Consider the following 18,309-nt stretch of genomic DNA (forward strand, 5'->3'; position numbering starts at 1 on the left):
ATCAGTGGCCGCCGTGCCGAGTGGACCCAGTTGGACTCTACCCCTTCTAAGCGAAATTAAAATTAATTACGGTCTAGAAAACCGAGATTAAAGGCCGTGAGGATTCGTTGCACTGACGACGCGACACTCTCTATCCGCTAAAGTTGGGACTAACTTCACCGAGAAGTGACGGTCTCTCGGCCGGTATAGTTCGCTTGCGGACTACAAGCCACGGAGTTATATATATATACATTATATAAAAAGAAGGACCTACGTATTCTTGGAATCAAATAAGACGGATATGTTGCGATGCAACGGATTGAGCGAAACTGGTTCCAAGCAAAATAGTGAGTGGTCTCGTGTGTTAAAATTATCAAATTTGGGGTTCTAATAGATAATGTACTTTCGGTAAGACCGTTTCAAATTCATGTTTGGATTATCCAATGTGTATTGCATGTGAATAATAAATAATAACTCGCATATTCCCTTTCATGTTTATCTGTCGTATAGCAAGCCTCTATACCCCCAGAGTCCGGTAAATAGCGTGACTCGTCTTACTACAGAACTGAAACTTTTGGAATAATAAATTTTGAAAGAGACGTTCGCTTGTGTCTGACCCATACGTCGGACACTGGCTATTTACTCTTTTGTTCATATTTAATGAACTATACACGGAGCATCACTTTTACAGCGTGTAATAGTACTGACTTATTATTAGTTTGTTTTCCACAACAGGAATTGTCCATTTGGGGTGAAATGTTCTTCCAGATTACATCAGCTACTGTCTATATCCTAATAAACAAATAAATAGGCTATCAGATGTGAAAACATTTAATCAAAATGTACGATACTGAAGCTGGAAAGTTACATCTCCTGAGATATAACACCAATTAGTGTGGTTTCGGAGGAACGTGTAGCCCGCTTCATGCTGGTTTCTTGCTTGGTCGACTCTTCGACGCTGGTGATGGAGGCGAGATGTACCTTCGACGAGTCGGGCTCTCCCCGAGCTACAATCCAAAAGACCGTACTCTTCATAGTCACTGCTGTGAGTACCTCAAATCCAACATCTATCACACTGCCCTTGTACGAGTATATTGTGCCTAACCACTTCGCCTCGATGGTGGATTCAGTGAGGACATCCGAGTTGTGGGCAGTACAACACGCCACCAACAGAAAACAGTACTGTACCGCTGTTGAGGTACACGGCGCTCCTTCAGAACCTAAAACCTTGTGTGGTCTGTTGTTTCTTTTTACAAGCAGTGACTGTCATTGTTCCATTGCTTACTGAAGTACTGGGAGTGAGAGCCACACACATTTATGTTTTCTGTGAGTTTCGAACTAAATATTTAAAGCTGGCCACAAAGCATTCAATAATAGTTCCCCACTCCCGCACTTCTGTGGTTGTATCCTCGGGATTGGGAAACCTCCGAAATGTTGATCTTTGAAAAGATTGGTAGATCTCTTTGGTTGCCCCTAAAATGTATAAAAAATAAGCAACTTTGGTAAATATGCATGAACATGAAGGTGTAGCACGAATTGGCATTTACTTACAATATACTGAGAACACGGACAGTAGTCCCAAAGATTAACCCCCCCCCGCCACCAACTTCAGTTTCGGACATTCACGCTCCCCACTACAGCATGCTTCGCTATGTTCCCGTCGAGCTGTCCAGCCAGTCTGTCGGCAGGAATGTTGGTACTGATAATCTTCACAGGCTAGTTGTGTGTGTTATGTTGGTTTCTTGCTTGGTTTAGTCTTCGATACTGAAGATGGAGGCAATATGCTCCTCCGAACTGTCTATTGATTTTCGTTGGTCTATAAGTCGTTATACCATGAGAGACAGAATTCTTCATTGTCACCGCTGTGTGAACCTTGATTCTAAGCTATTAAACCTGTTATTAAACAGCAGGTTAAGCGACATTTTTATAATTTCGTTACATTTTAGTTTCTCAGTAAAACCGTGAACTTAGAAGTCCCTTTATCATTGAAATAATTAAAATAAGATTTTCTGAGGATTAAATGCATATCAGGCCTTACAAGGAGCTGCTGGAAATGTAAACATAAGGCATTCGGTTTAAAGGTTTCCACCTATAAAAACAGTCTAACATTTATTCTGTGTTAAAATTTCGGAAGATGTGGAGTTCAAGATAAAAAAAACACAGTGTCTCTTAGTCCAAAGCAACTACGCTCAGTTGTATCCTTGCACACGGCCTTTTACAGTTCAATGATTATTGGAGTTGCTTCCAAACAGGAGGAAAACTTCTCTGACAAATATGTTTCCTTTCTCGCAGCGAATAAAGTTTCTTGCCGTCAGAATTCATCCAATCGTAAAGCTGGTATAGAAGAAGAAGAAGCTCTTTAGAAGCCCTCGCTAAAATAAAATTACAAAAAGAGTCTTGGATACTTTGTCATTTTGAGAAATAAAAGAAAACAGGAAAATTAGAATAACTGAAGCCCCTAGTAGCCCGACCTAATTCCTCAATGATTTCTTTCAAACTGAATCGATCTGGCGCAATGCCCAGGGTTTGACTTCATGTGGTATACCTGGGAGGAAGTCTCCCAGTATACGGTTGCCGAAATCATCTCACGTAGGCAGATCACAGCCATCTCCTCGCCTCCCCAGATAAGTAAACTATACAGGGCCTAGAATTTATTCCGTCATTTATTAGATCATGTAATACGAGTATTTCCACGTGTGATAAAATGGAAATGAATGAGAATAAAGAATAAAATAAGGATTTATACAGTGTTAAAGCCGATTATAGTGGCCGCGCGGTCTAAGGCATGAACTCTCTTCGCTCGCTCGAACACTGGGATCATAGGTTCGAATTCCACTCAAGGAATGTATGTTTGCTTACGTTCATTCTATGTTTGTGTGTAGGCAGCGGTCTTGCGACTGGCTGATCACTCGTCCAGGGAGTTCTATCAACTGTCTAAGATTAAGAAACCGAAGTGAAAAAAAAAAGTTTCACCGATTCCTTGTGCACCAAAGTGGGAACAACAGGAAGAAATAGATAGATAGATAATTACTAGAAATACGAAGTTAGAAATGCCGGGGAAGACATCGTCTTAGGACAGTCCATCCGGGAGCCTCCGTAATACAAGTCATAAGAATATTTGATCAACTTGCTCTGTTGTTAAACCTGAAAAAGAGGAATGGACCCAATATGAGAGAGTCAGGATTAATGTTTCTTTGACGAGAAGAACGCTCCTTCTTCTCGCTCCGATTCACTGAGTCGGTTGACGCATGAGAAATGCCTATACGATTGATTTTAAATATGATCTAATTTTAGGCGACATTCATGAGCCCGTTGCTTAAGGTATACGTCAAAATCAATAGTACGCTCGTACCTTGCTATTTGCCGGCCGGCCGACCGCCTGGCTATAACATTGGCCCTGACTTTCATTCGCCCAGCACATGGGTGCAAGTCTGAGAGAGGCACTGAGAATTATGCTTTGAGTCCGAGCTTCTGAACAAGAGGGATTAAAATGCACTATGTCAGCGGAGGGCCTAGAAGTCCCAGAGTTATTATGCTGCTCATAAAGCTATTAGACGCACCGGAGTTTCTATATAAGGTATAGTAAATAAGAATACTGTAAAACGCTAAGAATGCTATGAAAATGTCATTTAATAATTTATTGCATTAAATTTAATCATTAGAAGTGAGTCATTCGGAAGATACTATATTAATATCTGTAGTAAAAGGAGCGTACTCTCACGTGTGGGAACTGGGATAGCGCAGTCGGTATAGCGATTGGCTACGGGCTGGACGGTGGGGTCAAGAATTTACTATTCTCCACGTCCTTCAGACGATTTCTGGGGCCACCCAGCCTCCACTGACCACTCACCTCCAACTAGTGCCGAGGTCAAGAAAATGTGGATCTATACATCCACTCCCCCATATGTCTTCAAGGTGTAGTGCTTAATTAGTTACGCACAGAATTCGTAATTGCAAGTAATTATAATGCTATCCCTCTTCGACGAGGGAAGAGCAGAGAAAACGCCGTTCGTGTTTCTCTCTCATGTAAATACGGGTATCGCCCGCGAAGAGAGCGAGTTGAATGCCAGGTGCTTCAGAGGCATCATTTATATACTGACCGTACAACACTGGGGCAAGGACGGAACCTTGAGGCACGCCTACCGCTATTTTTCTCGGAACAGAAAATTCGCCATCTACCAAGACTTTAAATTTTCTGCCAGTGAGGAAAGAAGCAGTTAGCTTAATGAGACTTGTTCGATAAATTCGAATTCTGACGATTTATATAGCAGGCCAGAGTGCCATGTTGTGTCCAAGGCTTCCTCGATATCCAAGAACGCAGCAGCCGTCGACATATTATTGTTGAAATGTAGGATGACGTGATCCACCAGCCTCCTACTTTGAAGTGTCGCACTGTGACCTATTCGAAAGCCAAACTGACTTACATTTAACAAGTTCCTATCGTAAGCGTGTTTTTGGATTGTTCTTAAAATCAGCTTCTAATAGAATTTGCACGTAGTAGACAAGAGGCTGATCGGACTTATTTTTTTTAGGGGGGGGGATTTTGGGACTTTTCCTGGTTTTGGCAGATTTATAATTTTTGCCTCCTTCCAAGGTGCAGCGAAGTGACCAAGCCGAAGCCAGTGATTGAATGAATGTGTTAATGCTCAAGAGATCTTCTTGGAAGATGCCGGAGACATTCATTTTGAATGCCATCAAACCCACAGGCCTTTCCTAACTTCAAGGATTGTATTTCTTTTGAGATGTCATAGGGTCGGAACGTAACAGGGATATCTTCATCGGCGGTAGCCAGCAGGGCTTCTACTTGAGCCCCTACATGCCGCCTATGTTCACTTTCACACAAGGCATGGGCTCTGAACTGGTTTTCTAAGCAGTCTGCGATTGTGTTGGCTTCATCGAAAACACCGCTTCCAGCAATTCTGCCACTGTTGAGTGCGAATCCGCTGCAGCAGAAACGTGTATACCCCAGCCGTTGCTATGCAACGGACAAATCATTCATGTCATAATATATATTTTCATACAACATGCAAAACAAGGCATTCTATTTGTAGTAATTTAATTTTAATCTATTTTGAAATGAATTCCGCATTAGGGAAATACCAAATTCAATTTTCTGGCCCTGATTCAGGATGTCATAACTGACGTATTTATATCTATTGAATTATTTTCGCTTACTATATTTAAAACTTTCCTATGTCTATTTCATTATATCTTTAGCAGCACCTCTTAAATCTCCGGCTTAGAGTAACCCACAAATGCTTCCACAGAGATTCCAATTCAAGCGCTTCCTCATTCCGTGCTATGTAACCCATGCGTTAAATAAACAAAGACTCAATCAGTTCAGTTCAGCACTTGAGAATCGGTTTGATGCAGCTGAGGCTACCTGTCTACTGAAGTTCCGTCGATCTCTGTGATTTTATGAGTATCACACCGGACACAGACAATTTTATTACGGTTCGAAGGAAAAGGACAATTTGTCCTGGAGGCTCGACCGGTCTGGCATTCAGTCCACTCAAATGTCAGGTCACATCCTTTGTCTCATCCGGTGGGTCTCATGACTCAGGTGAGGGGAAGAAGGAAACAAAGTTTGTTATAGGTCAAGTGCTAGGAGAACATTAAACGAAATCTGAGATTGAGTGAAAGAAAACAGCTTTATTCCTGGAAAGTGAAGAGGTGGGAGACTTGAAGCTAAAGATTAGTCTAAACAAAATCTAAGTGCTCATGGCAAATAAATTCAATAAAGCAACTGGTTATCTACCTGCAGTGCCTTTACCAACTACAATTCCCATTGTTGTGTCCTTATAGGGGTCAGTGCCTGTATTCACCTCTTATCGGACGTCCGTGGATATCTCTTAACATCTGCGGTGGAAAACTTGCTTACATAAGGGGATCCACAAAAACTCGAGTACTCAAACCAACAACAATAAAGTAGTATATATTTAAATAAAACACCATTACAACAAACAACCTATCCGTTCATACACAACCTTCGACTACACCCCTGTTTTACACTTCCTACCAATTAACTATCCATAATATGCTAAACCTAAATGGCACAAACCAACACCTTTTCTTTCTTTCTCAACCACCGGTGAACCAGAATTTCTAACAAGCAATCAGTGACCCGACCACGGGAAAGTACTCACTCGTGCTGAAAATGAACAACAATGGCGCCATTCCGAATTTTTCCCACAGGCACACTTTGCTCTAGTCCGTCCGTTCCTCGCAACTGCTAGAAACAGAATGCCCGAAACGGCTTCTTTTTTCCCATTCCCAAAATTCTCTTTGTTTCAAGTCGCGAAACCTGCTGAACATTTCCTGTCGCGGGAAGCCGAACCTGACCGGGTCTTTCCACTGATACGTAAACAGTCTTTTCGACTGACAAGGAAGGCGAAGAGTCAGCCGCGGCTGTCTCCTCGCCTTCCGGCCAGTCGTCTGGCGTTTTAACCTAAGTATCCAGTCTTACAGAAATCATACTTAATATCTAATAAAATGGGCACACCATGTTTCGGCGTCTGTCTCTGCTTGTACGGACGGGTTCACAGTCTGTGTAAATGACCACAGGATTCACTAATGATGGAATCGGAGAACTTCCGAAACGTCGGAGTTTCATTCCTTACTGATACCGCTAATCGCCCGAGATGATTTCAATGTAATATGAATAAGCTGAAACTAACCACATCTTCCACGGTACGGAGAATTTCACTGATCACTGGAATGTTAAACAGCTGGTGTGGAAGTTTCTTGTCTTTGCTGGAGCTGAAGGTTTTTCTCCGTGTCCTCAGAAGCCCTTCATGAACCATATTTTGAGTCAAATTACAAAAACTCATGCCAGGGATCCAGAATCGAGGACAAGAATCGAACTCAAGACATCCGGAATAAAAAGGCGTATGTTCACTAAACTCTCAACCTCGATATCTGATTAGGGTTACGGAGAAAATTATACAACCAGGAGCTTCATAATTGACAACAGTCACCTAGTTTGTTAAAGAAAAAAGTTGTCCCCTTTGCTTATTAAGTTAAGTACCATGCCATGAACACATATGAGAGAATAGAGGTACAGCTCCATTATTCTTGAGCTCGGCACTTGATGGAGGTGAGCGATTTAGCTTATAGCTCAGGCCGCGTTACACCCGGGGGAAACGCCCACAGTACCCACTGGATAGGATGTAGGGTGGGAGCCAGAAGGAGTCTGGACGCTGAAGAGTAGCGAAAAATCTACTACCCTTCCGGGAATCGAACTCCGGCCTTACAGATATGCCGACTGAGCTATCGCGGCTCTATTTCGTTTGTTAGGATGGCTAAACAGACAATATCGAAATGAGGTGGGGTACATTACGACTCTGCCAGTGTCTACACTACAGGCCTGTACGGTCCAACGGCACGATAACTAATGGACGGGAATTTTGGAAGGACTTGGAAGGAAAAGATCATGACATAATCGAGAATGGATTGGTGGGAGGGGGTGAGTACAACTGGGTCCACTCGGCACGGCAGCCACTGATTGGCCTATTGTATCTGCCTTGGGTGATTATGATGATGGAGAATTTGGTGGAATGAAGATTGGCAGGGGAAACCGAAGTACTCGGAGAAAACCTGCCCCAGCGCCACTTTGTCCACCACAAATCCCACTTGACCAGACGCGGGATCGAACCCGGGCCGCCGCTGTGGGAAGCCAGCGACTAATCGCTGGAGCTATGGTGCGGCCACATAATAGCTCAGCATTTACTTGGAAGATACGATAAAAACAGGAAGAACTGCAGTCAGTGTCCGAGATACAAACCGAATACCTCCAAAATATGAATCTAGAGCGTTACCACTATGTCAACACGATCAGTTTCATCGGTGAATTTGGATGTACGTATAGAGACACACGAAACAATACAGTACTTAATAGAAAGCCTCGAGTAATGAGATCACTTATAGGACTGAGGCACAGAGGGGAAAACAGATAAAAATGAAACAGGAAATTAGGTTGCAACGATGAGAAGAGAATTTGACTCTCTGGGTCTTTTGTGACAAAAATAATGAACTCCATGGTCCACAGTAACATACAATTATTAAAAGCGGACATGTTTTAAGCAGAAACATGTAAAACACTTGCGGCAGAAAACTCTTTTACCCTGGCGACAAGTTCGTGACAGTTTAACAGAGAAGAAGTCGGCAGTATCAGTACATAGTAATGACAATGAGGGGAGTGGAGAGAGGTGACAAATGTTAAAAGCCTCATATACGAAATGTACTCAAAAAGAGACTAACTCGTAAAATTCGCCAAGGTAACGTACGATTTAGCCTATATAATAAACTGATTGAGAGTAACAGTTGAATGATGTTTTATAAAGCTTTCCAGATGTTCCAATTTGTTCTAGATTTTCAATAAAATGCTTTCAAAATCAATATAAAAGTCATAAATAATAATTCCCAGAACTACGAATAGTTGAAGCAAGCAGAGTCTGGAAGAAATTGGTAAAATCAATAACCTTGCATGTTCAGATGAGTGACTCAGCCACTCAGCCAATTTTGGATTACTGCTCAGCTTAAGAGCAAATACGAGAGCTATTAAATAATTTGCAATAAATGATATAGAAGTGAAGAGATTTTCTATTATTCTAATATATTTGGACAACGTACAAAGGGAATACAGAAGTGTGGCTAAATAGGTCCAATCGTTAAGTAAACCTCGTTCTCTGGAGCTTCAGTCGAGAAGGAAATGTGGTTAGGTAGATACAAAATTGGCTTTACGGTGAGAATTGAACATTGGAGTTCAATCTCAAATTCTATTTGTACTGAAGAGGTCTATCCTCTGGGATATAATGCCGTATAGTCCGTTGGAAGTCACTCTACGTTTCGGAGGAACATATCGCTTCCATCTTCAGGGTCGAGGAAGAAACCAGCGTGAAAGAAAGAGAGCAAACTCTTTTCTTGCTCGGCTTATTCTTCGACCCTGAAGACGGAAGTGATGTGTTCGTAAGAAATGTCGGTTGACTTTCAACGGATTACACGGCGCTATACACTAGAACAGAGAACTCTTCATAACCACCGGTGTCAGAACCTCAAATCCTACACCCTTTGTAGTATTCAGGCTGTTCTGTTTCCGATTTACCTGTCTTCGTGATTCTGAAAGAGCCACTCGTTAGGCGTAGCTTAGAGTTGGACACTGCAGTTCGGCAGAGAGTGAATCCTTTTGCTTGTAGATTATGGAATTTTAGTTTTGGATAAAAGTCTCAACGCTTACGGTGACTTTGTGTGACTGAACCAAATAATCTCCGGTAGTCGCCTTTGGGAGGGATTTGAACCTCCTTTATATTTAAAGAATATGGTACAAGCGGGACCAAATGTGTGAAAGATTCGTTTCCTAATTTTTTAGTTCTGAAGAGTAAAGTACATTGCAGTATATCATAATCTGTACCTATCAGAAAAGATTTCTTGGAATCTCCGCTTTCCAAGTACCTTCTTACGTGGAGTTTTACATCCAGTAATTTTATATGTGATTTTATACACGTACCTCCAATCCAGCCCGATTTCACTTTCTCGAAGCAACTACTCTAATATTTCTAAGTAAAACCATGGACTATGAAGCACCTACTCTCTTTCCTCAGATTCAAATTAATTCCCTAGAACTTTGTTTCTAACCCAATTAGCGAACAATCATACAGAATCCTAGAGTAACCGAATTAGCCAGAAGACATTAGTTATTTTTTAAATACATTTTTACTACATATGTAGGAACACGCGGTAGTGTATTTGATTGAGGCACTATGCTACAAGTCGTAAGGTCACGGATTAGATTCCAGATGAGGTCACTGGATTTTTCAAATGACCTAATTTTTCCTGCCGCTCTGTGGCTCTGGGGTAAACTCAGCCTCTAACAAAAATGAGTACCACGATTCTTCATGGGGGTAAAGGGCTGCCTGCGTGTAAGGCCAACTTCATCGCCACTTTCGAGCCGATTTCCTAGAATATGTGGGAGCCTCGACGTCTCACAAACCTATGGCCTCCACGGTCTATTACAGGGACAGCTTTACCTTTATTATACATGTCTGTAGTGATGCTGAGGTTTTGGAAAACTAGGGACTTTCAGAATAACAAACTAGCTTCATGACTGCATAGCATTAGTTTAATTTTATCCTAATAATATTTTTTCATAATACCGCACATTAAATTCATAGCATCCTTCAATTTTAATGGAAATGCAGGCTCATCAAGTGATATGTATTCTAAAGGAAATTTACCAGGCAGCTTGCTCAAAAAGAGATATAAAGAAGACTAACGAAAAGTATTAAAGAGATAAAAGATACGAATTAAAATTGAAGTAGGGTCACGAAAGGGAATTAGTAGAAATAAATTGTCAGCAAAGAGATTGAGAACTACGAGCATTATGGGTCTCCAGAGTTATAAAAGAAAGAAAGAGGGATATCTGAGAAGGAAAGAGATGGAAGGAGTGAAATTAACGTCGGGGACGTATGAAATGATTAATGTGGATGTGGAGGAAACGGTTGCCACTTCTCCACCAAGGAATTGTGGCAGCCATGGAAACAACGAGGACATAATAAAACAAAAGAGGGGCAGACAATACATTCTGCACCTGAATCCATAATCACTGGAAATTCAATTTATTCACTGGTATGAGTAACACACCTGTCATTCTTTCGTCTATAATCTTTGAAAATACATAAAACTAATTTAAAGATAAATCATGAAACGTTCACATACGATTCCTTACGGAGTCTCAGGAATGTAATCACGCTGTTTCACCAGCAGTGAATATACAACGTGGAATCGTTTGGATATATATTAATGCATTTATTTTTTGCTAGTGGGGTGGGACTAAGTCCCATGTACTGCGGCCACTTCTGGCCTATTGTACCAGCCCCAGATGATAGGTGAGGATGATTGTGGAGCAATTGGTGGAACGAAGATTGGCAGGGGAAACCGAAGTACTCGGAGAAAACCTGCCCCAGAGCCACTTTGTCCACCATAAATCCCACTTGACCAGAGCCGGGATCAAACCCGGGCCTCCGCGATGGGAACGCAGCGACTAACCGCTTGAGCTATGGCGCGGCCTATATTAATGTATAATGAATAACTAAACATTTTGAAGGTCTAGAAGTTTATATTCCAAGGTAATCAACTGAAGGTACTGAGGAAAATCGCAAAAGTTCCCGTAAGGATATCTGATAAAAAGTATCTTACAATTAAACTAGACTAGAGATAATGAACTACGTCATAATTTACTTATTGCTGGCTTTGTTTAATGATTTTTATCAACTGCACACGTTACAAAATTCCGACTGGTAAGATAACTTGTGAATTATTTAGGATGTAGTCGGAAAAGTAGTAGCGTACAAGGCCTGTATTTTCCCACCTGTTCGTCCGTCCAGGTATCTAGAGCCCTCTGTTGAACCTTTGCCACACTTCAGTTTGTTGCTCTCTTACACATTCGGTAGTTTAAACTATCAGGAAGTGGAATGTTGCAAGGCACCACATTAACACTCGTCCAGAGGATTCCAGAGAATATGGACGCAGAGTAGTTGAAGGTACTATCCCAGTATTCTCCCAAATGGATGTGAAACGATGAAGATGGAGCGCATCTGAATGTACTAATCCTAGAATTCTGCTGGAACATAATCAGTAGCTTTACTGAAAATAGAACTGCAGACATAAATAATTAATGTTAAACACCAAACCATGAAGGTCGAATTTGTTCGGTGTTTACTTTCGGAAATTATTAATGTGTTTTTGAGTGACATGTGAATTTCTCAGACGTAACGAAAACGAAAAGACACAACAAATGTGGACGTAGAAAGGGAATCTATAAAGAATAAACGAGCCTAAAAACATCATCAGTGAAGAAAAGTTGAAAAACCATTGCCCCAGAACATCCTGGCATTTATGCTGGAAAGTAATGCAGGGAATATTTTTCTGCAATTCCACTGTGGATAACATATGAAACTCGAGATTACATTTCACTGCTTACTTATAAAAGGTTATCAGTGCCTAGTGACTATGACAGTTCTGAAATAAAATTCTGCTGAAGCGAACAAAATTCTATGCTTAATACTGTTTCTCTTCATATGGCCATTCATACGAGAAAAAGACTGGAAACAAGGTTAAACATTTTCAGTAAATAGTTACAAAACGAACTGGGCCGCGCCCTAGCTCAAGCGGTTAGTCGCTGGCTTCCAACCTCGGCGGCCCGGGTTCGATCCCAGGTCTGGTCAAGTGGGATTTGTGGTGGACAAAGTGGCGCTGGGGCAGATTCTCTCGAGTACTTCGGTTTCCCCTGCCAATCTTCATTCCACCAATTGCTCCACAATCACCCTCACCTATCATCTGGAGTTGGTACAATAGGCCAGAAGTGGCCGCAGTACAAGGGGCTTAGTCCCACCCCACTAGCATTAAAAACATTACAAAACGAACTGAAATGGTAAAGGTAAATATAAAGATGTTCCTTTGCTTAACTAATTAAGCACTACGCCATGAAGGCGTATGAGGGAGTGGACCTCGGCCCTAGCTGGAGGTGAGTGGTCAGCTTCACGTCCCGGCCGTTTTTACCCACTGGAAAAGAGCCCCCGGTACCCATTGGATAGGAGGTTGGGTGGACCACAGAGCCGGTCTGGACGACGTGGAGAAGATTCTTGATCCTACCAAGATTCGAACTCCGATCCCTCTTACACCCAGCCCGTAGCCAGTCGGTATACTGACTACGCTATCCCGGCTAATACGAAGTACTTAAGCACAGGGGCGAACTGAGTTGGGAAACAGGTAAAAACACCCATGGAATTAAAATGTGAGAAAGATTATACAGAATAAATTGGCGAGGAAGTATGAGAAAGAATTATAAAATCAGGAGAAGAAAAAGATATTCTGACAAAAAAAATAATGAAAGAAAGATTGAAAGCATGAATATAAGTATTGAAACCAAATAATAAATTAACATAATACAACAGACTTTGACGAATGTAAACAAACTCACAAACACTAGGATTACGAGTTCAAATCCCTTTCGATAGCTAGCTCTATATTAGCATGTATACTTCTTGTGTTGCGCTGCGTGGGTAGAGGCCTCGCAGAGGTAAGATTCCAGGCACCAAACGTCTGTACTCTACTCGGAGTGTCTACTGACCGCAAGTAAACAAACCCCTGGCGACAGGCAATAAAGCGTTAGCTTCAGAGTCACCAGTAGGCAGAAGATAACTCTTCTCGAAGTGCAAACGATGTCCCTCTTCATTGCAGCAGTATCATGTGACGGCACAGTGGACATTACCGAGTAACTGACGCGTTCTGGAATATAATTTTAACTCATCTCGCTGCCTGCCTCCCCTTTGTTTACACGCACTCCGTAAACTTTCCGAATGGACTACAATTCATTCTAAACCAGAACAAGCTAGAAGGTTGAAACTTTGGAAACTGAATGAGAATAACTTTCTTAAATAACAGCTAAACGTTTACGTCAAAGACATGACAAAAATATAATTTTTGTTTATGATGTGTTTCATTGTATAAATATGTTCAGAGTGAAGGAAGATTCTTTTAAGAAAGGAAGAGTGTTTTTTTGATTGAATTACATTCCTCAAAGAACATAATCAAAACTGTTATAAAACATTCCACGCAAATTGAGTTACCAGACAAAAAATAAGCCTGTGGTATACATAGGATGTATATTTTATCGTTGGAGATGCTTTACACGAAGCCGTTTACGGAAGGGTACATTCAGCAATAGGTTAGTTTCTCTTCTCCTTATTACGCTGCTCCAGGTGGACTGCACGTTTAAACCAGAAGACTCTGTTGTGTTTCTGAACACATACAGCAAAGTCTGGAAGCACAGGGCAAGTATCCTAATTCGTAACTCACTGGATCATCCAGAAAAAAAGTCGATTGTAATATCGATTCATAATTTTTTATTTGAATTTGCGGTTGAATAAAGTTTTTCACTTTCCACATACATTCAACAATAAAATTTACATAAATTTAAAACCAATGTTGGCGATTCTGTGTTGGGCACCTGCGTACGTTCTACATTTCCGGGCTTCCTCGTCTCTGCTTTACTTCCTTCGAAACCATAATACACGTGCCTCCATTTACAAAGGAAAGCATAGTGTATACTGATACAGACGCAATATAGGTATGTCGTTTATTGTTTTAAATTTTAATGGCAAATGAATATATTGCAAGAATCAAGGTGACGTGATCTACAAAGTAGAGTGCATTCACTTGCGAACTTCCATGTATATTCTAAGTGGGGAAAAGTTTACACATGTAGGATTTGTACTTCACACAGCGGAAATTATAAAGATTTCTGTTCTCTGGGATATAATGTTGTTTAGTTCCTTGAAATTAAACCGATGTTTCGGAAGAACACGTCATCTCCATCTACAGGGTCGAGAAGATAATCAAGAAAGAAACCAGCGTGAAGAAGGCAGCTAGCAGAGCTCCGAAATGTCCATTAAATTTCAACACACTACACGGCATTATATAAGATAAAACAGGACTTCTAACGTTTACACATGTTTAACTCGGAGCCGGGGTAGGCTAGTCGGTATAGCAACCGGGCTAAGGACTGGACGGCCGTGGTTCAATTTCCGCAGGGGTAAGTTTTTCCTTTTCTCCACAGCGTTCAGACAGGTTCCGGGACTTATCCAGGGTCCTATCCAACGGGTTCCGGGAGCGCTTTCAACGGGGACAAATCGGCCGGGGCGTGAAGTTGACCACTCACATCCATATAGTGCCGAAGTAAAAAATCATGGAACTATACCTCTACTCCCCCACATACCTTCATGGCATAGTGCTTAATTCATTAAGCACTGGGGCGACTTTAAGTTTGACATGTTTAACTTGGAATTCAGACATTCCTCGAGTACGGTTACAATGGTGAAATAGAGGAGGTTATGCAGCCAGCTTATCTTGTACAACGGAAACAAGAAATGATCAGAGAGGTTTCTAGATAAATCTTGACCACACGCTTAAGACTAATGCAGAAATATAATATTAAAAGGGCTCTTAGAGAAACAGTTCTTACAGTCATGATCTGGATTGAACTGGTTCAGGTTTGTGTACAGTGGCGGACTAATCTATAAGCGGAGCTGAACCTTCCACTTTTGTTATCAGGAAGTTGGTTAATTAGTTAGTTAGCAAGGGAATTATTAATTACGTTTAGCGTATTTCTTCTTGTACGCGCGTTGCTCTTCGGCCAAGACGTTAATTCTTTCTGACCTCGTCTGTGCTACCAGGATCGGCAACCAACAGTTCCTCCGATGTGGTTAAATGAGCTAGCAGCCTCCATTAATTTTGCACATAACCTTGTTGTAATCAGGTCTGTCAGATGCGCACGACTCAAGAGCAAGAATTCGCTATATCTCGACATTACCCACCCGAATAATTGGAGTGCATTCACTTATCAGTTACAGTGGCCGCGCGGTCTAAGGCTGGGGCCACACGTCCGCACGAAGTATGTCCGTTGCAACGAACGTACTTTATGACGGACGTTGCTGTGGACACCACACAGTTGCAGAATGCGGTGCGTAGTTTTTTGTCTGCAATGGAGCCAGAAGAAAGTGTAGCATTCGCCTCTCTTGTTTATTTCTACAACGGACGTCACGACTTTCGTCACAACGGACGCATTTTGTGGGCTCGTTTGGCCCCAGTCTAAGGCATGAACTGTCTTCGCTCGCTCGAACGCTGAGATCGTGGGTTCGAATCCCGCTTAATGCATGGATGTCTGTACTGCTTGTCTTTATTGTGCTTGTGTTGTTCTGTGGGTATGTAGAGGCCTTGCGACAGGCTGATCCTCTGTCCAAGGAGTCCTACCGACTGCGTATAAGATAAGGAAACTGAAAAAGCGATCAAGACCCAAAAAAGGTGTGTTGAGCCACAATAATGATTCACTTATCATATCTGTAAACATCTACTCCTTCCACACGAAAAAACTTCATGTGCAATTTTTACACATTGAAATACACAGGCTTCTCAGGTATGAATGGAAGCTAATATAAAACAGAAAAATTATTACTAGCTTCATTACCGATACAAAAATTTCTAATTATTTCTATCGTCGTATATTTTTATTATGTCTTGAAAGAAAACAAAAAGGAAAATAAAATTAACTCAAATAAACGAAAGATATATAAACCCGACAAAATCTTGTGTACAAATCCCTTCCGACACGGCCACTCTGAAGACTGAAGTAATTAACTCATACTTACTTCCTGTTTAAGGAGTCGAGTGCCTGATCACAGCTAAAGCCTGAGACTTAGGGGCCGTGGACGTGGCAAGGAGCTATGGACCACATGTAAGAGAAGTGATGAATGAGTAAGGAGCAAGAGTGGAATGATGATTAGATGAAGAAAACCGATGAAGTCTTGTTCCAGTGCTACCCAGGCTTCCTGTTGGAAGAGGCTGGGCGGTGGCGAGGAGAGAAATCCAACCCTTGTAAAAAATTCTGACCTGACCCGTTGTTGCAGAGCAAACTTTCTCTGCCAGTGTACTACCTACTCAAACATAAAAGCGAACACAAAGCTTTCTCATGTCAAACCGGTCCTTCAGTAATACACATATAAAACGTTATTTTACACATGGCTGATTCCTCTGACTCCCCCACCTCCTATTTCCCTGGAGGAATGAAACAGTGTTGACAGAATCCCATTTCTGAATAATCTGTATTCACCGCGATCTGAAGTCAACATAGACCTGCAAGAAGCATGGCTGGACAGCGTATGACAAAAAACCCGACTATTTTTATAAACTATCGGAAGCAGCTTCATAACTTGTACCCTTCTCCAAGTATAATTAGAATGATCAAGTTAAGGAGGATGAGGTGGGCAGGGCATGTAGCATGAATGGGGGAGACGAGGAATGCATATAGGATATTGGTTGGAAAGCCAGAAGGAAGGAGACCACTGGGAAGGCCAAGTCGTAGGTGGGTGGACAATATTAGAATGGGTCTTAGAGAGATAGAATGGGATGGGATGGATTGGATAGATCTGGCTCAGGATATGGACCGGTGGAGGACTCTTGTGAACACGGCAATGAACCTTCGGGTTCCATAAAATGCTGGGAAACCTTGAGTAGCTGCAGAATTGGCGGCTCCTCCAGAAGGGCTCAGCTCCCTGAGTAAGAAAGTATCTCAAACTATGTAGTACCTATAGTAACTGCAGCAACTTATCTTCGATTTTAAATCTCGCGCCTTTATCAGATTCGTTAATTAAAGAGACGACATATTATGTATATATATGTTTAATTTGTTTTTGCTAGGTTGCTGGAGCCGGTAAATTCAGGAATTTTCTCTTCTCCAAGTTGTCCAGACCGACCCCGGGGTGCACCCAGCTTCCTATTCAATGGGTACCGGGAACTCTTTCCTTGGGAGTAAAGCGGCTGGGACGTGAAGCTGACCACTCACCTCCAACTAGTGCCGAGGTCAAGAAAATGTGGACCTATACGAGTACATCCACTCCCCCATACGTCTTCATGGCGTAATGCTTAATTAGTTAAACACAGGGACAACTTTACCTGCTAGGTTGGTATACTGCATGCGGACTTAACATAAATTTTGCTCTTATATCAGATTATTTTCATGCAACTGCAGCTAACGGGAACAGTCGGCTTATGTTTCATCGCGTAAGCGGATTGCCATATTGATATTCAGTTAAATATGGTCTTAACGGTAGACTGTAGACCTATGTGTCTGTACACGAAGGAATCCACGAAACGAGCCAAGAATAATTTAGTACTCTTTGAAGTGAGACAGTTGAGCAAAGCTTTCTAACAGCCTGCACCTACCGAATAGACAGAGCACTGCAGTACAGCTGTAGTGCTTTGTTACGTTCTGGAATAATTTATTTCTTTGGTGTTCCAGATTTGTACGAGTAAACTGAAGAAAGTGTTGCTGGCATAGAACATATTTTGTCTTCTCTCTCTTCTCATGCACTAACGTCTATTCGTCCGTCTTTTTTCCAACCACCAGGAGCTCCGCTAAGACGTATCCATCTCTCTCTCTCTGCTCCTTCTGTCCGTCCATTTTCTAGCCTTCTCGAAACTCTTGAAATATTTCGTGTATTAAATAATCTTTAGGGACACGCGGTAGGGTAGTTGGTTGATGCACTATGCCACAAACTGGAAGGTCGCATGTTCGACTCTTAATGAGGTCACTGGATTTTTTATTTTACCTAATTCTACCAGCCGCACTATGGCCCTGGGGTCGACTCAGCCTCTAACAGAAATGAGTACCAGGAATTTTTCTAGGAATAAAGGACAGGTGGCCTGCGCGTAAGGCTGACATCACTGCCATCTGTAAGCTGAGTGTTTAGAAAATGTGGGAGCCTCGACATCTCTTAC

General features: G+C 41.8%; 1 protein-coding gene across 2 annotated transcripts in view; it reads right to left on the reverse strand.

The window, feature by feature from the left end:
• Positions 1 to 18,309, reverse strand: part of LOC111866167 (protein tipE) — a 122,455-nt gene that overhangs the window by 1,427 nt on the left and 102,719 nt on the right. The window lies entirely within an intron of this gene.

This window comes from Cryptotermes secundus, unplaced genomic scaffold (genome assembly GCF_002891405.2).
Source record: "Cryptotermes secundus unplaced genomic scaffold, Csec_1.0 scaffold1054, whole genome shotgun sequence".
Lineage (NCBI taxonomy): Eukaryota > Metazoa > Arthropoda > Insecta > Blattodea > Kalotermitidae > Cryptotermes > Cryptotermes secundus.